At 46.6% G+C, this 23,415-nt stretch overlaps 1 protein-coding gene across 2 annotated transcripts in view; it reads left to right on the top strand.

Moving 5' to 3' along the window:
- The first annotated feature begins 10,367 nt into the window (after positions 1-10,367).
- LOC134346549 (regulator of G-protein signaling 3-like) overlaps positions 10,368-23,415 on the top strand; it is a 124,284-nt gene continuing 111,236 nt past the window's right edge. The window contains exon 1 of one of the 2 annotated variants that reach the window (XM_063047964.1): positions 10,368-10,682. The gene's annotated coding sequence lies outside the window, so the exon portion shown is untranslated. Of the gene's footprint in view, positions 10,683-19,225; positions 19,373-23,415 lie in introns of those variants that run through there. The other variant, XM_063047966.1, reaches the window with a different exon arrangement.

The following is a 23,415-nucleotide window of genomic DNA, read 5'->3' as shown; positions in this document are numbered from 1 at the left end:
CTGTGGGAAGAGCTGGCAGTCTTTTCCTGCTTTTGAAGATTCCTCAAAGAGGAGGGGAGCTGCTGCTTGTCTGAACTGCAGGCACCCGTGGGTTGCAGGAGAGATTAGATGATCTCCATTTGCCGCATGTACATTGAGCACACAGTAAAATGCATCATTTGTGTCAATTACCGACACAGTCCGAGGATGTGCTGGGTCACAGCGCGCAAATGTCACCACACTTCTGGCACCAACATAACATGCCCTCACTTTACTAACCCATGTATGTTTGGAATTTGGGAGGAAACCGGAGCACCCGGAGGAATCTCACGCAGTCACAAGCAAGGAGATCATACAAACTCCTTACAGGCGGAAACTGAATTCTGATTGCTGCCGCTGTAATAGTGTGAGGCTAACACTATGCTCGTGTGCCATCTTCTATGTGCACAAGACAATGTCACATAGAAAATTACTACAAATTACAATAAGAAATGTATAAATATTGCAAATAGAGAGCACAACAGTGTTCATACGCTCATGGACCGTTCATAGATCTGATGGTGGAGGGGAAGAAGCTGTTCCTAAAATGTTGAGTGTGCGTCTTTAGGCTACTACATCTCCTCCCTGATGGCAGTAATGAGAAACGGGCAGGGTCCTTAATGATGGATGCTGCCTTCTTGAGGCGTCACCTTTTCAAGATGTCCTCAATGGTGGGGAGGACAGTGCCCATCATGGAAATGGCTGAATCTGCAATTTTCTGCAGCTTTTTCTGATCCTGTGCAGTGGCCCCTCCAGACCACCTGGTGATGCAACCAGGTAGAATGCTCTCCATGGTATACCTGTAGAAATTTGCTAGAGTCTTTGGTGTCTAAATCTCCTAGATACCATAGAAACCATAGAAAAACTACAGCACAGAAACAGGCCTTTTGGCCCTCCTTGGCTGTGCTGAACCATTTTCTGCCTAGTCCCACTGACCTGCACACTGACCATATCCCTCCATACACCTCCCATCCATGTATCTGTCCAATTTATTCTTAAATGTTAAAAAAGAACCCGCATTTACCACCTCGTCTGGCAGCTCATTCCATACTCCCACCACTCTCTGTGTGAAGAAGCCCCCCCCTAATGTTCCCTTTAAACTTTTCCCCCCTCACCCTTAACCCATGTCCTCTGGTTTTTTTCTCCCCTTGCCTCAGTGGAAAAAGCCTGATTGCATTCACTCTATCTATACCCATCATAATTTTATAAACCTCTATCAAATCTCCCCTCATTCTTCTACGCTCCAGGGAATAAAGTCCTAACCTATTTAACCTTTCTCTGTGACTGAGTTTCTCAAGTCCCGGCAACATCCTTGTAAACCTTCTCTGCACTCTTTCAACCTTATTTGTATCCTTCCTGTAATTTGGTGACCAAAACTGAACACAATACTCCAGATTCGGCCTCACCAATGCCTTATACAACCTCATCATAACATTCCAGCTCTTATACTAAATACTTTGATTAATAAAGGCCAATGTACCAAAAGCTCTCTTTACGACCCTATTTACCTGTGACGCCACTTTTAGGGAATTTTGTATCTGTATTTCCAGATCCCTCTGTTCTACTGCACTCCTCAGTGCCTTACCATTAACCCTGTATATTCTACCTTGGTTTGTCCTTCCAATCTGCAATTCCTCACACTTGTCTGTATTAAACTACATCTGCCATTTTTCAGCCCATTTTTCCAGCTGGTCCAAATCCCTCTGCAGGCTCTGAAAACCTTCCTCACTGTCTACTACACCTCCAATCTTTGTATCATCAGGAAATTTGCTGATCCAATTTACCACATACCTCCGAATGACATAATTAGATTAGATTAGATTATGAGGACACACCGTCCTCTTTTATTGTCATTTAGTAATGCATGCATTAAGAAATGATACAATGTTCCTCCAGTATGATATCACAGAAACACAAGACAGACCAAGACTGAAAAACTGACAAAAACCACATAATTATAACATATAGTTACAACAGTGCAAAGCAATACTGTAATTTGATAAAGAACAGACCATGGGCATGGTAAAAAAAAGTCTCAAAGTCTCTTGGAAGTCCCATCATCTCACGCAGATGGTAGAAGGGAGAAACTCTCCCTGCCATGAACCACCAGCACTGCAAACTTGCCTATGCAGCACTCTGGAAGCACCCGACCACAGTCCGACCCTTCAGTCTGTCCGAAAACTTCGAGCCTCCAACCAGCCCTCCGACACTGAGCACCAAGCACCATCTCTGCTGAGCGCTTCGATCCCAGCCCCGGCCGCCAAGCCAGAGGCAAAGCCAAGGATTTGGGGCCTTCCCCTCAATACATTGAGCTCAAGATAGATCTTCAGAGCTTTTGTTGCTCAGGAACCTGAAACTGATTCTCATTCTGATGACGCAGTTAAGTGGTACACTAGCCTTTATTTCAGGGAGATTTGAGTACAGGACTAAAGAAATCTCACTGCAATTGTGATACCCCCCCCCCCCACGAGGACTGTGTACACCTTTGGGCTCCTGGACTGAGGGGGGATATAGACCATAAGATATAGGAGCATAATTAGGCGACTCTGCTCATCAGGTCTGCTCCACCATTTTGTCATGGCTGATTCATTTTCCCTCTCAACCACATTTTCCTGTTTTCTTCCCATAACTTTTGATGCCCTGACTCAATCAAGAACCTATCTACCTCCACTTTAAATATACCCAATGACTTGGCCTGTACAGGCATCGGTAGCAATGAATTTCACAGGTCTTTGAGAGACACTTGACATGGATGGTCCCAAACCCGGCTGTGAATTGAGGAGGGTTGGGCATGGGGCTAGCAACTCCATCCCATAAAAAAAACCCAGAGCTACCGAAATGCCAACACAAGCTCCAAAGACCTCATCCTTGGGAGGGGAGGAATCTACCAAGAAGATGGCTATACCTGGAGAAAGGATGAAGGACCGGCCCAATACAGAGGACTCCGGTGAGCTACTGTAGGGGTGATGGGGCATGGGTAAGTTGAGAGATACTTGCTGTAGCTAAGATTTGCCAGCTGATAACAGGGTGAGCAGGTTTACTGTGTGGAGAGGGAGCAGTTCAACGTTGTGGGCTGAAGTATTCATGTTGTACTGTATTGTTCTGTGCTCTATGTTCTGTCTTACCAAACCCTAGCAGTACCTACAGGGCATGACACTGGGCGTCTGCTCAGACTAAGGAGTCTCGGATCAGGAGTCACTGGCTCAGATGGAGGGGAAGATCATAGGGGATGGAACTGAGAAGCCTCTTCATTCAGAGTTGGTATGAGTCACGGAGCAGTGCCACACAGATACAGGCCATTCGGCCCAACCAATCTATGCCAGCCAGTCCCAATTTCTTGTATTTGGGTCATATCTCTCCATATACCTATCCAAGTGCTTTTTTAAATGATAATAGTTGCCTCAACCACTTCTACTGGCAGCTCTTTCCATATACTCACCACCCTCTGCGTGAAAAAGTTGCTCCTCCACTCCCTTTTAAATCTATACCCCCCCCTCAGATTTGATCTCCCATGACCTGGAGAACAAACTGTTATAGTTTTCATAGATTAGTTTAAAACGCCTTTGTAAGGTTGCCCCTCATTTTCCTACATTCCAGGGTTGAAAGACCAACATTGGATAACCCCTCACTATAACTTAGGCTATCTAGTCCTGGCAACAACCTTATAAATCTTCTCTGCGCTCTTTCAGTCCAACCACATCTCTGCGATAACATGGTGACTAAAACTGTACGCGGTACTCCTTGGAGACCCTCCGTTGGTCAAGATCATCCATGGGTGTTGCGTCCCAGCTGTATATGTGACATGCAGGCCACGGCAGTACAATATGGAGAGCAGGCTGTTGCCCATGCAGCAGGTGCCTCCTCTCCACACATCTGATGAACCTGAAGGCATGGCAGAGACTGATACGGTTTGGCACTGGCAGTGTTGCAGGAGTTACCAGTCAGTGTTACAGTCATAGTCATAGTCATACTTTATTGATCCGGGGGAAATTGGTTTTCGTTACAGTTGCACCATAAATAATTAAATAGTAATGAAACCATAAATAGTTAAATAGTAATATGTAAATTATGCCAGGAAATAAGTCCAGGACCAGCCTATTGGCTCAGGGTGTCTGACCCTCCAAGGGAGGAGTTGTAAAGTTTGATGGCCACAGGCAGGAATGATTTCCTATGACGCTCTGTGTTGCATCTCGGTGGAATGAGTCTCTAGCTGAATGTACTCCTGTGCCCAACCAGTCCATTTTGTAGTGGATGGGAGACATTGTCCAAGATGGCATGCAACTTGGACAGCATCCTTGGACAGTATTGAACTCAGTGTAGCACTGCCTTAGGGACTCCAGCTCTGGACTTTTCCTCAGGGTTTACTCCCAAAGCCTTCCCCATGAGCGGGTGTAGCCGCAAGGCAACGGAGGTTGGAGATCAGAGGTTTCCTTCTCCTCGAAGAGCTGACAAGTCCCATCTGAACAAAGCGACTGGTTTTAAGGCACCAATAACCCGCTTTTGCCCCTTCTGTTAGTAGAAACAGTTCCACCAGACTTAGTAGCTAAGCCCAGGAGCTGGAGTTGGTTGTCAGAGGCTATTTGAGATGCACACCATTGGTAATATTTAAAAGGAAGTGGGAGCTCATCTCCACAACCTTTGCCCTTCATCCCACCTCCCCCCCCCAGCTATAAAACCTTGAGGAACCACAGTACTCCAAAAGCAACATTATTTATTCACCTATTAGTTCATTTATTTTGCATTTTCATAGTTTGTTCTCTTGTGCACATTGTTTGCTTGTCAGACTTTGCTGATGTATAGTTCTTCACTGATTCTGTTGTAATGCCTTGTTCTACTGAGAATACCAGGAAGAACCTCAGGGGAGTATATGGTGTCATGTACAGGACGTACTCTGCTAATAAATTTACTTTGAACTGTGAGGAGTGGCCTCACCAATGGACCGTGCAACATGTAAAATTCTGGAATTCTCTGCACACAGCGCTACGGAGGTGCAGTCATTTCATACATCCAGAACAGTAATGGAGCTGGTTGAGGGTGCAAGTGTGTGAAAAAGGGGGTGGGGTAAAATGAGGAGTGGAGAGAAGAGAGAGAGATGTTGATAAGGAAGAAGAGATGGCACGAGAGTGGGAGAAGGAAAGGGAAGGACAGGAGGGAAAAGAGAGAATGAGAGAGAGGAGAGGGAGAAATGTAGAAAGAAAGAAAGACAAGGGAGAAAAAAGAGGAAGAAGAGAAAACAAAGGAGAAATAAAGACAGAGAGTGGGTGAGAGAGATTGTAGAGGGTGGGTGTGGGAAAGGGGAGGAGAATGAAAAACGGAGATAGAGAGAGAGTGCCAGCAACCGACTGTGCTCAGTGTCGTCTCCAGCATTGTGCCCTCTCTGGCAACTGACAGCAGCCTCTGTGCTCGCGGACCCTCGCTGTGATCTGCTGGGTCATTAATCACCAGCTTCATCGCTAACGTCTACCCTCCGACATCAGCACAGTGCATCACGTCACATGTTCATGGACTGCGCGGTGTGTTTACAGGGCACTGAGGCTCACACACAAACACCCCCAAACAATACAGATGCTAGTCTTGGCATGCACACACATGTGCACACACAGATACACACACGCCACTTAAATCACCATGTACACATAGAATCCTAGAGCACTACAGCAGAGAACTATGTTTCCAGCCCATCTAGTTTGTCTGAACTGTGATCCTGCCCAGTTCCATCCACCCCCAACTGGACCATATCCCTCCATACCCTTCCTGTCCAGGTATCTATCCAAGCTTCTCTTAAGTGTTGATATCAAACCCACATCCACTACTTCCACAAGCAGTGCATTCCACACTCTCTCCACCCTCCGAGGGAAGAAGATCCCCACCTCAGTTTCCCTTTTAAATATTTCACTTTTCACCCTTAACCTATGACATCCAGTTCTAGTCTCACCCAACCTCAGTGGAGAAAAGCCTGCTTGCACTTTCCCCATCTGTACACACACGATCATGCACACACACTGACACATAACTCCCATAGAGATATGCACACATACGGACTGTACCAGTGTTGATGAAGAGTCATGACAGGTTGGATGAAGAGCTGATATTTCCCCTGGATTAGGGGCCACAGACTCAGAGTGAAGCATTGGCCACTCAGCACAGGGACAAGAGGTGTTGTCCCCAAGGGACTGGTGAACCTTTGGAATCCTTTCCCCAGCGAGCAGTCAAGGCTCTGACACTGAGAACGATGGAGGTTGGGGAATGAAGGATTCTCACTCACTCACACAGACACTCCTGGGTCAAATAAAGACTTTTCAAAAATAGTTTTATTAAAGATTGGCTTTATTGTCACACATACATGGAAATATGCAGTAAATTCCATCAATACACATCAAAGTTGCTGGTGAACGCAGCAGGCCAGGCAGCATCTCTAGGAAGAGGTATAGTCAACGTAACTCTGTTAGCCCTGACGAAGGGTCTCGGCCCGAAATGTCGACTGTACCTCTTCCTAGAGATGCTGCCTGGCCTGCTGCGTTCACCAGCAACTTTGATGTGTGTTGCTTGAATTTCCAGCATCTGCAGAATTCCTCGTGTTTGCGGTAAAATCCATCACTTGTGTCATTGAGCAACAGTCTGAGGATGTGTAGGGGGCAGCCCACAAGTGTTGCTTCCAGCACCAACAAAGCATACCTACAACGTAGTAACTCTAATTTTCATGTCTTTGGAATGTGGGAGGAAACCAGAGCACCCAGAGGAAACCCAGGGTGGTCATGGGGCAAACAGACAAACTTCTGACAGAGAGCGGCGGGAATTGAACCCCAGTTATTCAGTTCCTCCTGCATTTTATGTGATTTGCTCAAGATGTCCAGCATCCACAGAATCTCTTGTGTTTATGACTTGCCCGTCAGAATCTGATTTTAATTCAATAAATTCACTTCTTGTTTTCCTGAGCCCTGCCTGCTCAATGTTCCCTCAAGCCTCCCCCTTCATTCAAGGAATCAGCTTCATGAATTCCCTCTCCAATGCATGAATTTCCCTTATTAAGTAAGGCTAAGACCACACACAAACCTCCAGCTGTGGCCTCGTCTGCTCCTGAACACTTGTAGTCAGACTTCCCCACATTGGCTTCCATGTCCCTATCAATCGGCACTTCCCTGTGGTGTGACATGGGCGATCATGGTCTGATGACCATGATGTTTCTTGGCAAACTCTTCTACAGAACTGCTTTATCGTGGACTTCTTCTGAGCAGTGTCTTTACATGCGGGTGACCCCACCCATTATCAATTTGCTTCAGAGATTGTCTGCCTGGCATCAGTGGTTGCATAACCAGAACTTGTGATATGCACCAGCTGCTCATACGACCACCCGCCACCCTGCTCCCATGGTTTCACATGACCCTGACCTTGGGGGGGGCGTGGCTAAGCAGGTGCTACACCTTGCCCAAGGGTATCCTGCAGGCTACGGCCTTATACCTCCTTTGGTGGAGATGTATCTCCACCCCACCGCCCCAACAATACAGCCCAGAAATAAGGCCCATTAGCCCACATTGTTTTTGCCAGCCATGACGCCAAGTTAAACTATTCCCTTCTGCCTGCATATGATAAAAATCCAACCATTTCCTCTATATTCATGTGTCTGTCTAAAAAAGTTTTAAATGCATTATCTTATCTGTTTCCACCACTCCTGGCAGCATGTTCCAGACACGTACCATTCTCTGTGTTAAAAAATTTACCCGTATTTTTCATTTTAACTTTTACCCTCTCACCTTAAAGTTACGTGCTCTACAATTTGACATTTCTACCCCGGAAGAAAGATTCTGACAGTCTTCCTTATATACATCTCTCATGGTTGAATAAACTTCCATCAAGTCTCCCTTCAGCCTCAGCAAAAATAATCGTCTAAACTTTCTTTACAGCTTCTGCCCTCTAAAACAGGCAGTTTCCTCAAAAACGCCTTCTCCAAAGCTTCTACATCCATCATCCTGTAATGGGGCTGACCAGAGTTGCACATGATACAATGATACCAAAGTTTTCTAGAGCTGCCTTATGACTTCCTGACTCATACTCCAACTCTCTACTGATGAAGTCAAGCATGACATTATTCAGGGCTATTTATGGCAGCAAATAAACCTATCAGCCTGGGAGGTGGGAGCAAAACAAAAACCTAGTGAAACCCATTCAGGCACAGGGCAAATATGCATAGACAGTGCCAGAGATCAGCATTGAATTTGGGTCACTGGGCTGTAAGGATAGATCGATTGGAGCCCACCTTCTGTGCCTTACCTAAGCTGGTGAAGATTCCTTTAAACCCCTAGGGGTGGTGTCTTGTTTCATAACTTGTTTCCAATTCTGGTCCCATCAGCATGCTGCTCTCTGGGAGTTAGGCTTACAAGATGTGACTGGGAGACGGGAGCACTGTCAAGTGATCAAACTGTGTCCTTCAAACAGGGCCAGACACGAGGAAATCTGCAGATGCTGGAAATTCAAGCAACATACACAAAAAGTGATGGTGAACACAGCAGGCCAGGCAGCATCTATAGGAGGCAGTACAGTTGACGTTTCAGGCCGAGACCCTTCGTCAGGACTAACTGAAGGAAGAGTTAGTAAGAGATTTGAAAGTGGGAGGGGGTGGGGGAGATCCAAAATGATAGGAGAAGACAGGAGGGGGAGGGATGGAGCCAAGAGCTGGACAGGTGATTGGCAAAGGGGATATGAGGGGATCATGGGACAGGAGGAACAACACCTTATATTCCGTCTGGGTAGCCTCCAACCTGATGGCATGAGCACTGACTTCTCTAACTTCCGCTAATGCCCCACCTCCCCCTGATACCCCATCCGTTATTTATTTATTTTTTACACACATTCTTTCTCTCTCTCTCCTTTTTCTCCCTCTGTCCCTCTGACTATACCCCTTGCCCATCCTCTGGGTTTTCCCCCCTCCCCCTTTTCCTTCTCCCCAGACCTCCTGTCCCATGATCCTCTCATATCCCTTTTGCCAATCACCTGTCCAGCTCTTGGCTCCATCCCTCCCCCTCCTGTCTTCTCCTATCATTTTGGATCTCCCCTCCCCCTCCCACTTTCAAATCTCTTACTGACTCTTCCTTCAGTTAGTCCTGACGAAGGGTCTCGGCCTGAAACGTTGACTGTACCTCTTCCTAGAGATGCTGCCTGGCCTGCTGCGTTCACCAGCAACTTTGATGTGTGTTACAGGTTTAAGGTGCTGGGGAGTAGGTACAGAGGAGATTTCAGGGGTCAGTTTTTTACTCGGAGAGGGGTGAGTGCGTGGGCTGGGCTGCTGGCAACGGCGGTGGAGGCAGATATGATTGGGTCTTTTCAGAGACTTTTGGATAGGAACATGGAACTTAGAAAAACAGAGGGGTATGTTTAAGCCTAGTCATATCCAAGGTGGGGACATGTTCAGCACAACTTTGAGGGCCGAAGGGCCTGTATTGTGCTGTAGGTTTTCTGTGTTTCTATGTTTTTTCTCCCTCCCTCCTTTGTTTTCTCCGTTCCTGTTGCTCTCCACGTTTTTCTTTCCTCCCCTCCTTCGTTTCTTTCCCATTTCCCTCACTACACCTCTCCCTCTGTCCTCTCTCTCCCCCCGCGGTCCCTCCCTCTGTCCCCTCTCTCTGTCCCCTCTCTCTCTTTCCCCTCGCATACACTCTTTCCATACTCTGCCACACAGCTTGTTTCCCTACGGATCTTTGGCCAAATCCTGCACTTCTTGCCCTACCCTTACCTTTCCCCAGCCTCCGCGCACGCACACACACACTCACACATTCTCATGCTTTCTTACACACACTCTCGCTCTCTCTCTCACATACCACAGACACACGCACTCTCACTCGTATTCGCACACATTCACTTTCTCTCCCACAGACACACTATCACTCTCTCACGCACACATTCAGTCTCTTTCTTTCACCCACATACAATCTCTCTCTTCCACTTACACACTTACATTCACAGTATCTCCCTCACACGCGCCCTCACATACTCGTTTTCACACACACACACACACACACACACACACACACACACACACACACACACACACACACACACACACACACGGAGCGAGAGCCAGGGGGCCGACACCATAGATTTAAAAACATTGAAAACTGCACCGTACAGACTGGCATGACTCGGCCAAAACTGCTGAAAGAGAAATTCCTTTAAAATAAATATTTCTACCGCAGATTCTTCAGAAACGCATCCGAAAACAAGAATGTTAAATGTGCCCTTCTTAGGCAATGGGGAAGTGCGGAGTGTGGGAGGGAGTGTGATCACAGACACTGAGCTTATTCCTCATTGCCCGGGACAGTTATTGGCTGCTGGATGCGGAACCAGCGCGCCGTGCTAACTCGGTTACTTACAGCGAGCCTCATTAATAAGAATCCGAGTGTGTGCGAGATCAAGGCGGCGGTGCCCGAGTCGCTCTGTGTAACTGCAGCCTCGCCTGCCTCCAAACATAGCGGTGATGTCAAAATACCCGTGGGTGTGACCACAAAGATTTTGTTTTTTCTCTCTCTCAAAACACGAGCAGTGTGTGTGTGTGTGTGTGTGCGAGAGAGAGAGAGCGCGTGTATACAAGAGACAAGCAGCGAGAACCTCTGTCGCCCTGCCAGCGCCCCGAGGAGATCCGGGTGGATGTAAGCGGGAGAAGGTCGTTTGTTAAGGTAATGGACTGACTTTTGATTATTGGCGGCTTTGTCTTGGCAGGAGTGTTGGACGTAATTGAACCGCGCTAAAGTTTGACATGTTGCGGAGTCGGTTCTACGGCCGTGCGCTTTGACGAGTCGTCTCTCAAGGGGCTGCACTCCGACTGAATGCCAGCGAGAGAGAGAGAGAGAATTAATCAAGGTGATGTCTCAGTTAACTGGAGGGCAGAGTAAACTCGGACGGCGTGTCCGGTTTGAGATGGTGAACCGTGTCTGGAGCGACTGTCAAAACCCGCTGGACAGGCGAAGAAATGAAAAGGGGGGGGGGGGGTGAAGGGAGGAGAGACGGAGGGAGAGAAACAGGGTAGAGAGGGTTAGACGGGGAAGAGGATGGGAGAGGGAGGGTTGGGGGAGAGAGGATTAGGAAAAGAGGGAGGGAGAAAGGGTTAGGAAGAGAGGGAGGGAGAGAAACAGGGTGTAGAGAGGGTTGGGGGAGAATTTTGGGGAGAGAGGGTTGCAGAGAGGGAAGGATAGAGAGGGTTGGAGGAGAGGGGAGAGAGTGGATTGGAGGAGAGGGGAGGGAGAGTGTGCTTTGGGGCAGAGGGAGACAAAAGTAGAGCTGAGGAGGGATTAAGAGGGGAGAAGGGTGAGTGAGAAAGAGAGGGAGAGAGAAGTGGCAGAAAGAGGGGGTTGCGTGGGGAGAGAGAGGGGGAGAAGGGAGGGGAGAGTGGAGGAGAAGGGAGGAGAGAGTGGGGGTTGAGAAAGCGGAAGGAGAAAGAGAGGATGAGGGGAAAGAAATGGGAGAGAGGAGAAACAGAAGGAACAAGGAGACAGAGCAGAAAGTCAAAAGAGGAGAGGAACAGGGAAAGGGTATGTGTGAGAGAGAGGTGGAGTGTAAGAAGAGTGGCAGAACAGAAGGAAAGAAAACGGAGAGCAAAAGAGCATGAGGAAGAGATTAATAGTGGATAAGAGAGAACACAATAGAGGAGGCAGGATTGAGGGCTGAGGAACGGAGAGAATTGGAGGGAGTGTAAGATAGGTAGATAGATAGAAAGAGAGGGGAGGGGAAGAGAGGCCTCTTGAGAGTATGTGAACAAGAGGATGGTGAGGACGCCATGGAGTGTGTAGGAAGTGAATGTGAGGGAGGTGGGGAGAGAGCTGTGAGCGAGTAAATTAAGGAACCGGATCCAAAAGAATGAAGCCGCAGAGTGTGACAGGCAGACACCCCAAACCCGGATTGAACGGAAGGAGTGAGTGACGGCAGAGTAGAATGGAGTAGCAGAGGCAGAAGCAACCCCCTCCCCGGGGGGTGGGGGGGGGTGAGGTCGATGGGAGAAAACGCAGAATGAACAGGAGAGAGGGATTGAACAGCAAAGCAGAGCATCAACTGGTTGTGAGGAGGGGCGGTTGGAGAGCAGGAGGTGAGGATGAAACAGTGAGTAAAGCTGGCGGCAGATGTGAATGGGGAGAACGAAACAGAGGCAGAATAAAAGACAGGTGCATCGTGTGAAATGATTGGAGGACAAGAAAAGAGGAGCCCCAGAGAAGGGGCTGTGGTTGTTGTTACAGCCCTGATAGAATTGAAGAGCCTTTAGCTGTACCCTTGCAATTAATTTAACAAGGCAGTTTCTGAATAATAAGCTGATTGGGATGTTTGGATGCTGCTGGAATATGAAGCAACACACTTAAAAAAACTGCTTGAATTTCCAGCATCTGCAGATTTCCTCGTGGCTGGAAGATGAAGGTTTAGCACAGGGAGACCTCCTGTCTCCGTGTGTGCAATGGGCACATTTCAGAAACACAAGAAATTCAGCAGATGCTGGAAATCTGAATCACCACAAACACACAGGACACTCATGGGACTTGGTAGGTCAGGCAGCATTAACGGAGAGGAATAAACAGTCTATGTTTCCGATGAGTCGCGATGAAGGGTCTCAGCATGAAATGGCAACTGCTTATTCCCCTCGATAAGACAATGAGACCATAAGAATAGGAGCAGAATACGGCCATCCAGCCCATCTAGTCTGCTCCGCCATCCTATCATGGCTGATCCGGGATCCCACTTAATCCCATATACCAGCCATCTCACCATATCTTTTGATGCCCTGACTAATCAGGACAATATCAATTTTCACTTTAATTATACCCATGTTCTTGGCCTCCACAGCTGTCTGTGGCAGAGCATACCACAAATTCACTACTCTCTAGCTAAAGAAATTCCTCCTTACTTCTGTTCTAAAGGGTTGCCCCTCAGCTTTGAGGCTGTGCCCTTTACTTCTAGGCACCGCACCATAGGAAACATTCTCTCTACATCCACCTTATCTAGTCCTTTCAACATTCAGTAGGTTTCAATGAGATCCCTACGCATTCTTCTAAGTTCCAGCGAGTACAGACCCAAAGCTGCCAAATGCATGTTAACCCCTTCATTCCTGGAATCATCCTCATGAACTTCCTCTGGACTCTCTCCAATGACAACACAGCCTTTCTGAGATATTGAGCCCAAAACTGTTGACAGTACTCCAACTGCGGCCTGACTAGTGTCTTATAAAGCTTCAGCATTATCTCTTTGTTTTTATTTTATATTCCCCTTGAAATACATGCCAGCATTGCATTTGCCACATACTAATCCTGTAAATTAACCTTCTGAGACTCTTACACAAGGACTCCTAAGTCCCTTTGCACTTCTGATGTTTGCATTTTCCCCATTTAGATAATAGTCTGCACTATTGTTCCTTTTACCAAAATGCATTATCATGCATTTCCCAACACTGTATTCCATCTGTCACTTTTTTGCCCATTCTTCCAATTTGTCTAAGTCCTGCTGCAATCGGATTGCTTCCTTTGCACTATCTACCCCGCCACTTATCTTTATATCATCCGCAGACTTTGCTACAAAGCATCCGCAGACTTTGCTACATTCTTCCATGATCTAAATCATCGACAATCAACATGAGAAGTAGCGGTCCCAATATTGACCCTTGATGAACACGACTAGTCACTGAGAGCCAACCAGAAAAGGTCTCTTTATCCCCACTCACTACCTCCTGCCTGTCAGCCATTCCCCTATCCATGCCAGTATCTTTCCTGTAATGCCATGGGATTTTATCTTGTTAAGTTGTGTGTGGCACCTTATCAAATGCCTTTTGAAAATCTAAGTAAATGACATCCTCTGCCACTCCCTTGTCAACCCTGCTTGTTACTTCTTCGACGAACTCTGACAGATTTGTCAGTCAAGATTTCCCTTCAGAAGTCACGCTGACTTTGACTAGATCCCGGGATGCTGAGTTCCTCCATGAGCTTTCTGCTGGTGGGGGTGGGGAGGGATTGTTGCCTTGCTGCTGTTTGTGCACAGGAGGGGGCAGCTGTGGGGGTGGGGAGTGCTTTGGGGTTCTAACGTTTAACTGTCATTCATTCTTTGGGGCACTCCTCTGTTTTCATGGATGTTTGTGTAGAAAAAGAATTTCAGGATATATATTGTATACATTTCTCTGACATTAAATGTACCTATTGAAACCTATTGAAATATTTCAGGGCAGTGGTCCAGATAATAAGACTATAAAACTGAGGAGCAGAATTAAGCTATTTGGTCTATCGAGTCTACTGTCATTCAATCATGGCTAAATTATTGTCCCTCTCTGCCCTTTCTCCTGCCTTCTCCCTGTCACCTCTGATGCCTTTACTAATCAAGCAGCTATCAACCTCAACTTTAAATGTACTGAGTTTCACCACCCTCTGGTCAAAGAAATGCCGTAGAATATGACAGCTTCACCCACTGCGTCAGCTGCCATTGTGCCAGTTTGGCAGGTAGCGCAGAGAAAGGAGGAAAAAGCTGGAAAGCAGAGGGCAAACAGTATTGGGCAACTACTAGGCACTGATAAAGGATGGATATTTGTCCACATACCGGACACTGTTTAATTGTCATATGGACCCATAGGCTGGCACCGTTAGCAGATGATGGTGATGATGATGGCGGAGAAAGAGATGGTGCTGATGGTGATGTTGATGGTGCCGCTGCTGCTGATGATGGTGCTGATGATAGTGATGATGATGGTGATGATAATGATGCTGAAGATAGATGATGATGATGGTTCTAATGATAATGGTGATGGTGATGAATGTGATGATGGTGACGATGGTGATGATGATAGTGTTGATGATGTTGATGGTGATTGTGATCATGATAATGATGATGGTGATGATGACAGTAATGTGAACTGACCCACTCTGATAATGAGCGTCTATTGCACTGATCTATACTGAGCTGAGCGTGGCCTTACTGATTTGATCTGCAACCAAAATAGTCAGGCCAGAGTGTTCTGAAGGTGAAGTAATGTCTGAGCTCAATGCTGATGTTTGTCTGGCTGTGAACATCTGGCAAGCTTGTGTGCTCACGTTTCTGTGTACATTTCCTCAAATGTGTCTGTGTATTAATGCACATGGATTGGATTATCTTTCCATGTAAATGCAAGTATCAGTGTGTGGGTCTGAGTGCAACGGGCAAGTATGTAGTTCTATGTAGGTGATTTCTGTGTCTGTAATGGTGTGAGTAAACATTTTGCACGTGTATCCACATGTATAACTATACGTTATGTGTGTGTCTTGTGTATATGTCTATTGATGTACACATATTGGACCATTTCTGTGTGAATACTTATATGGGTTTGTATTTGTTTTCATCAGTCTGTGTCTGTATGTGTCCAAGTGTAAATGGACAGGTAGACTGGATGAATTCCTCTGTCAATAACTATTAGGAATTGATACAAACTATTAGGAACTAATACACAGTTTATAGTACTGTAATGGTATTGGTAGTGTTTTAATTTGTTCTGTAGTTCATTTAAATACATTATTTGTACTGTACTGTATGTCTTTTTATACCCTTTTAATATGTGTATGTCTGCATTGTTTTGAGTAAACATCTGTGTGTTTTTGCCAAGCTGTGTGCATCTACTGCGTTTTGTGAGTGAGTGTGTGTGTGTGTGTGTGTGTGTGTGTGTCTGTCTGTCTGTCCATAAGACCAGAAGGTCATAAGACGTGGGAGCAGAATTAGGCCATTTAGTGCCCATTGAGTCTTCTTCGCCTTTCCATCATGGTTGATTTATTATCCTCTCAAACCCACACTCCTGCCTTTGCCCCATAACCTTTGACATTCTTACTAATCAAGAACATATCAACCTCAACTTTAAATACAGTAGGTTCTGATTAATCAGGGTAGCCACTTATTTGGGCAACTCTTAAAGAACAAAAACTAATTGAGTGTATGTGTGTATGTGTGGGTGTATGTATGTATATGTATGTCTCGTGTGTGTATGTAGGTGCATGTTTGTGTGTGTGTGTCTGTATGTGTGTGTTTGTGGGTGGGTGTATGGGTGTATGTGTATGTCTCTGTGTGTGTATCTGAGTTTGTGTGTTTGTTTATGGGTGTGTGGGTGTATGAGTGCGTGGGTGAATGTGTGTGTATGGGTGGGTGGGGGTGTGTGTGTGTGGGGATGTGTGTGGGTGTGTGTGTCGGTGTGTGTGTATGTGTATTTCTGTGTGTGTGTGTGAATGGTTGCAGGTGGTTGTGTTCATGCATGATTGCATGTATGTGTGTGTATGTCTGTACCTCTGTGTTTGTGTGTGGGTGTTTTGTGTATGTGTGTGTCTGTGTGTGTGTGTCTGCAAGGTTGCAAGTCATTGTGTTCATGCATGATTGTATGAGTGTATATGTGTGTGTGTGTGTGTGTGGCTGGTGTGTGTGTGTGTGTGTGTGTGGGGCTAGTGTGTGTGTGTGTGTGTGTGTGTGTGTGTGTGGCTGTAGGTCAGGGTGACAGGTAATTGTAATAAGATGCCTCAGAGTTTCTATCTACAGGAAGGCTGGTGCCAGCTGTGCATCAGGCAGTTTTATCTGCCTGTCTAGAGCCCACACAAATATGCAGCTTAGGAGCAGTCAGAGGCCACTCGGTGCACAAATCTGCTGCAACATTTGGTAAGATCACAGCGGATCTAATTGTCTCCTCAACTCCAAGTCCCTATCCATCCTTAATGCCCTTTCACCTCTCATGTCCACCTGCCTTCAATGAATTCATGGAGTTGTGTTTCCACTGCCTTCTGGGAAAGAGAGATTTCTTCTGAGAAGGGAAGACACTTTCAATAGATTTTGCGGTGTTTACTCAGCTCTGCTCCATGCTGAACTGAAGCTGTGGACTGCTGCAGCTGCACTGGTATCTGCCTTTGTGCCTGGACTCACTTCCGTGAAACTTCAGTTCTGAATGCTGTTTGCTTAATAATATTGTTTTTATTCCTCTACATGTTGGGTATTTGATGGTCTTTTTTGCTGAGTTCTTTAGGGGCTTCTTTGTTTTGTGGCTCCCTGCAGAGAGATGAATCTCAAGGTTGCGTAATGTATACATACTCTGATAATAATAACTAAATAAAGAATACTGAGAATATGAGTTAGAGTGGCTGGAGGGGAGGGACACATGGAGAGGTTCAGTGAGGGAATACCGATACTAGTGGTCCAGGTGCCTGAAGATGCAGCTGCCAATCATTTAGTGCCAGGACCAGGGGAATGAATGAAAGGTTGGGATTGGAGGATCTCAGAGGTGTGCAGGGGGGGTTGCAGACAGAGGGTTTTGGTGGCTTTGGGGAGGGAGGTCCAGGAGAGGTTTATAAACAGAGGTGACCAGTTTGGCACAGGGATGCCGGCAGTCCTGTAGCCAGCGAGTTCAAGGAGATGGCACATTTCATACTTAAGTAGAGACTTTCATAAGAGATTCTGCAGATGCCGGAAATCTTGAGCAACCCACACAAAAGTGCTTGATGGCTCTGGCGCCATACTCGCAGGAGTTTAGAAGAACGGGGGAGGAATTAAATTGAAATCTGTCAAATATTGAGAGGCTAAGACAGGCTGGACATAAAGAGGATGTTTACTATTGTGGGTGATTCCAGGACCAGAGGGCACACCTCTGAATACGGTCGTCCAATTAGAACAGAAATGAGGAGGAATTCCTTTAGCCAGAGAGTGGTGAATCTGTGGAATTCATTCCCACAGATGGATGAGCAGGCCAAGTCATTGGGCATATTTCAAGCAGAGGTTCTTGATTAGTCAGGACATCAAAGTTTACAGGGACAAGGCAGAAGGAAGGGATCGTATAGGCACCATGGTAAAGTGGTGGTTAGCACGACAGTATTACAGCTCGGGGTATCCCAGAGTTCAGAGCTCGATTCTGGCATCCTCTGTGAGGAGTCTTTGTGCACCCTCCCCGTGGAACATGGAGGTTTCCTCTGGGTGCCCCGGTTTCCTCCCCCAGTCCAAAGACCTACCAGGTCGGTTAATTGGTCATTCCAAATAAGTTAGGACAAAATTGGGGTTGTGAGTTGCTTGGGGGACGTGGCTGGAAGGGCTGGTCGGGTCTACTCCCTGCTGTATCACTTTAAAAAAAAATCAGCCATGATGCCATAGTGGAGCAGATTTGAAGGGCTGAATGCCCTAATTCTGCACCTATGTCTTATGTGTTAAGGTCCTGAATACTAGAAAAACTCAGCAGGCCAGGCAACATCTACGGAGGAAAATAAAGAGTCGACGTTTCCGGCCAAGACCTTTCATCATGACCTGACTTTCAAGTCAGTACTGATGAAGGGTCTCACTCTGAAACATCGAGTTTTTATTCCTTTCCGTAGATGCTGCCTGGCCTGCTGAGTTCCTCCAGCATAGTTCCATATCGGACCACTGCGTGGAAAGAATGCACTGGATTTCTGCAGAGGAAGATCCCACAACTGTTGCCAGGCTGAGAGTCAGCCAATTTTCTTGTTTTTTTTTCTTTCTTTAACGTTGCTCTGCACATGTGCCCGAGACTAGCATTTATAGCCCCAGAGAAGGCAGGGGTGAGTGTTTTGAACCGATACCTTATGCCCTGCAATCCTTCGTTGGAGGCGCTCCCGTAGGGGAGGGAGCTCTGGGATGACCATGAAGGTCGGCTGCTGCATCTCCGAGTCTGGTGGGGCATGGCGAGGCCGAGGTCCTCCCTCGGGTGGGAGGGAGGCGGCGGGTTTCGGGAATTCCTGGTGGGGAAGCAGACCGGAGCCAGCGAGCGGCACAGTGCGTTACCGCAGCCGCGGGAGGTGGGGGAGAGAACGGCTCCCCCTTCCCTCCCGTCCCGCGTCCCGCTCTCTCCTGCCCACCGAGCTCCCACTGGTGAGGTAGGGGCACTGACGGTGACCGTGATGATCCACGGCGGCCTCTCCATCAGTGTGATCATCCTTCTGCATCAGTCCCGTTCAGATCGGGAACAATCCTCCGGTTCCTGTCCCGACCACAGGTAAACTCCCTCCTCTTTAACCGGTGGGATACATGTAATTATACATAATCACATATATATGAAATAGTATATAAAGTTATAATGAAAACGATTCCCCCTTTCCCGGGAACGAGAGCGGAATCACCACTCATTTGTTGTGGGGATCTGAAATCTCAAGCGGATTCCACGGAGTCTGTTACACCAAAAGATCCCGACCGTTGCCAGGCAACCGACACCAGGCGGTTGCTAAGGAACAGCGTGATTTCACCCGCCCTTGCTTTCTCTATCGAGCAGGGAGGTCGGCTTCGGGCGGAAAGATCCGGGATTGCCCCTCGGATCCGGATCCGGGCCCGGGGAGCTGGGGAACAGGATTCGGGCTCGCAGCGCAGGTCCCGGCTCTGTGTTCCTGCGGAGCCCCCGGGCGAGGAGGTATGCGGGCGGAGAGGGTGAGAGTGGTGGTGTGAGTCCCTCGGCCTCTGATCGTCTCCTGGGGTGGGCCGGTGATTTCCCCGTCCCGTTGCGAGCGAAAAGCCGCAGGAAGCGAAGGCTTCGCTGCGAAAGGAGGCCCAAGGCCGCTGTGCGCTCAAATAAAGTTATCTCCATTCCCGGGCTCAGCCTTCACCACCTCTCCGCGAATTAGACATCCTTGTAAGTTTCTTTTAATCGTGTTCACAGACTTAAATAGCACTGAAACAGACTATTCGGCAAGACTCTCCTTGTGTATCACGACTCCTACCTGAACTCGTCCCATTTGTTCACGTGTGGCCCATTTTCCTCTGAACCTTTCCGTCCACGAACCACGCCAACTGTCTTTTAACATACACAATGCTGGAGTAACTCAGCAGGTCAGGCAGCATCTAGGGAGAGATGACATTTCTGCGCGAGATACTTTCATCCGGAGGGGTCAGAGGTTCATGAGGAGTTTCTCCAGCGTTTTGTATGTGTTACTCAGCAGCTGCAGAAACTCGTGTCTTTTAAATGTAATTGTTCCTATCTCCTCGACTTTTGCAGGCAGTCTATTCCATCTATACACCACCCTCTCCACAAAGAAGTGGACACTCAAGTCCCTTTTTTTAAAAATTCAAATTATTATTACTATTTATTCTTATTTTACAAAGCAGCGCAGCATATCACAGAGCAGATACAGTACAGCGTATTTACACAGCCATCCCACGACAGGAAAAGAAATAAAACTTAGAGACAGAAAGGTGTTCTAATTTAAGTTTAAATTAACATAAAACCAAAATTGATCCCACGCGTCTTGCACTTTTTCCTCACTGTTAATTCTTCCCAACATGTGTTCACATGATGAAATCTTAATAGTTTCCTCAGTCCATTCCCTCACAGTGGGGCATCTGGGTTTTTTTCCAGTTTTGCAATATAATTCTTGCAACTGTGATGAGACCCATCTTTAAAATAGTGAGCTTGTCATTGTTTACATGAGGTATCATTGTCCTGTCACCCAGGAGACAAAGCTGTGGGCACAAGGGCAGTGTGGAACCCGACCAATTCCCCAACAGATCAAGAATTCTACACCAAAATGGACCTTTTAAATCTTTCACCTCTCACCTTAAACTTATCAGAATCAGATCTAGCATCACAATGTGAAATTTGTTGTTTTGTGACAGCAGTACATGGACATAAAATTGTAATAAATTTCAATATTGTAAATATAAAGGAATAATAACTGTTGTAATGCTGAGGCTTGATAAGGCATTGGTCAGACTATATTTGGAGTACTGTGAGCAGTTTTGGGCCCCATATCTAAGGAAGGATATGCTGGCATTAGAGAAGGTCCAGAGGAGGTTCATGAGAATGATCTTAGGAATGAAAGGGTTAACATATGAAGAGCGTTTGATGGCTCTGGGGCTGTACTTGCCTGAGTTTAGCAATAGGAGCTCATTGAAAGCTGTCAAATATTGGAAGTCCCAGACAGAGTGGGAGAGCCTAGGACCAGTGGGCATAGCTCAGGATGAGCTTTAGTACAGCGGAGAGGGGTAACTTCTTCAGCAGGAGGGCAGTGAATGAGTGATATTCATTACTACAGATGTATGTGGAGGTCCAGTCATTGGATATTGATAGCAGAGGTTAATAGGTTCTTGATGAGTAAGGGGAGTAGGCAGGAGAATGTGTTTCAGAGGCAAAATAAATCAGACTTGATGGGCCAAATGGCCTAATTCTGCACCTATGTCTTATGGTCTAATAACAGCACGGTGTTCATGGACCGTTCAGAAATATGATGGTGGAGGGGAAGAAGCTGTTCCTGAATTGGTGATTGTGGGACTTCAGGCTGCCATACCTCCTTTCCAATGATAGTGACGAGAAGAGGGCATGCCCTCTAGTTTTGATTCCACAACTCTTAAGACTGTGTGCTTTCATCCCGTCATCAATTTGTTCACCTCTGTGAAATTGCTTCTCAGTCTCCTGTGTCACTGAGCGATGTCCACATCTGCCCAACATCTCCCGATAACTTAGGCCCTTGAGTCCTGTAAATATCTTCATAAATGCACCTTGCCCACCTTTGACCTTAATGGTATCCTTTCCATGAAAGGGTTAACAAAACTGTATCCAGTGCTCCTGCTGCAGGCTCACCAACTCTTGTACAGGTGGTGATAGGCTCTGGCAGATGGGGATTGAGGAGCTGGCCGGGACTTTTCCTCCTTCCATGGACCACACAGCTCTGAAGGTTCTGAAGAGGAGGCAGGATGGACAGCAGTGTCACACTGGGCCAATTGGCCTGCGTGGTAAACGTTTTCCGACGTTTATGCACGACAACAACCTTTTCCCTCAATGTCAACAAAGCAAAAGAGCTGGCCATTGACTTCAGGAGGCCCTTGCTCCCGTCATCATCAATGGTGTTGAGGTTGAAGGGTTGGGAACTTCAAGTTCCGAAGGGCGAGCATCAGCAATAGCCGGTTCTGCTCTAACAACATTGATGCCACAGCCAAGAAAGCTCACCAATCCCTCTATCTCCTCAGGAGGCTAAAGAAATTTGTCATGGTCCCATGACTCTTCCCAATTTTTATTGGTACCCCATGGAGAGCATTGCGAGTGGATGCATCACAGCTTGGTATGGCAACTGCTCTGCATGTGGCCAGAAGAAACTAGAGAGAGCTGTGGACACAGCTCAGCACATCACAGAGCCAGCCTGCCCTCTATAGAGTCTGTCTATACTTCTTGCTGTCTTATAAAGCAGCCAGCATAATCAAAGACTCCACCCATGGCCTGAAAGCATTTCTTTTCTTTTTAAACCTTTTTATTAATTTTTCCAAAATTATAAACAAAATAACAATGCTGATACAAAGAGATTGGAATAATCTTATTGTTAATAAACATATATAAAAAAGATTTCAGGTAACACAGGTATAATAGACTTCCAAACTTATGATGTAATTAATCATAAAGAAAAAAAATAAAAAGAAAACAATACAAAGAAAACACCCCCCCAAAAAAAGAAAAAAAAACTAAATACTAAACCCAAAAAAGCAAATGGAACAAAACAGGGCTAGACCAATATCTTAAATCAAACATGTTCAGTAATGTCGTCAACTCCGCTCCTCTATTCATACATTTTAAATTAATAAGAGGGATTCGGAAAGGTCAAATTACAGCATATGAAAATGTTGAATAAATGGTTTCCAAGTATCTTCAAATTTTACCGAAGGATCAAAAATATCACTTCTAATTTTTTCTAAATTTAAACATAATATAGTTTGGGAAAACGGCCTGAAAGCATTTATCACCAGGCACGAGGAAAGCTTCTATCCCATCGTTATCAGAATCTTGAATGTACCTTTTGTACGATAAGCTGGATTCTGGACCTCACAATCTACCTCAATATGAACACAAAATACTGTGCAGATGTTGGGGTGAAAGCAACACTCACAACACGCTGGAGGAACTCAGCAGGTTGGGCAGCATCCGTGGAAACGATGAGTCGATGTTTTGCCAGAACACTTCGTCAGACGAGGGTTCCGGCCCGAAACATCGACTCATTGTTTCCACGGATGCTGCCTGACCTGCGGAGTTCCTCCAGCGTGTTGTGAGTGTTGCTATCTCAATATGATCTTGCACCTTATCCTTTACCTGCACTGCAGTTTTTCAGTAGTTTCTACACTTAATTCTGAATTACTATGGGCTAGCAGGAGAAGTTCATGCAGACAGTGAGAGTTGTACAGGATGGTGGTGGGATTCATGGACGTGGCAAAGGGTGTAGGGGCTGGAGGGGGATTCACGGAGATGGCGAGGGGTGTGGGGGTTGTTGGGAGCCAGGCTGTGGGGAGATATGGAGGGACCACTGCATAAGATTGGAAAAAGTTGCAGAAAGTTATAAACGCAGCCAGCGCCATCATGGGCACTAGCCTCTCACCAACATCGACGATACCTTCGAAAGGCAATGCCACAAAAAAGCGGCATCTGTTATTAAGGAGCCCCAACACCCAGGACATGCCCTCCTTTTATTGCGAACATCA

Source organism: Mobula hypostoma, chromosome 5, assembly GCF_963921235.1.
Source record: "Mobula hypostoma chromosome 5, sMobHyp1.1, whole genome shotgun sequence".
Lineage (NCBI taxonomy): Eukaryota > Metazoa > Chordata > Chondrichthyes > Myliobatiformes > Myliobatidae > Mobula > Mobula hypostoma.
The sequence above is the reverse complement of the archived record's forward strand: the minus strand, read 5'-3'. Positions and strand labels throughout refer to the sequence as shown.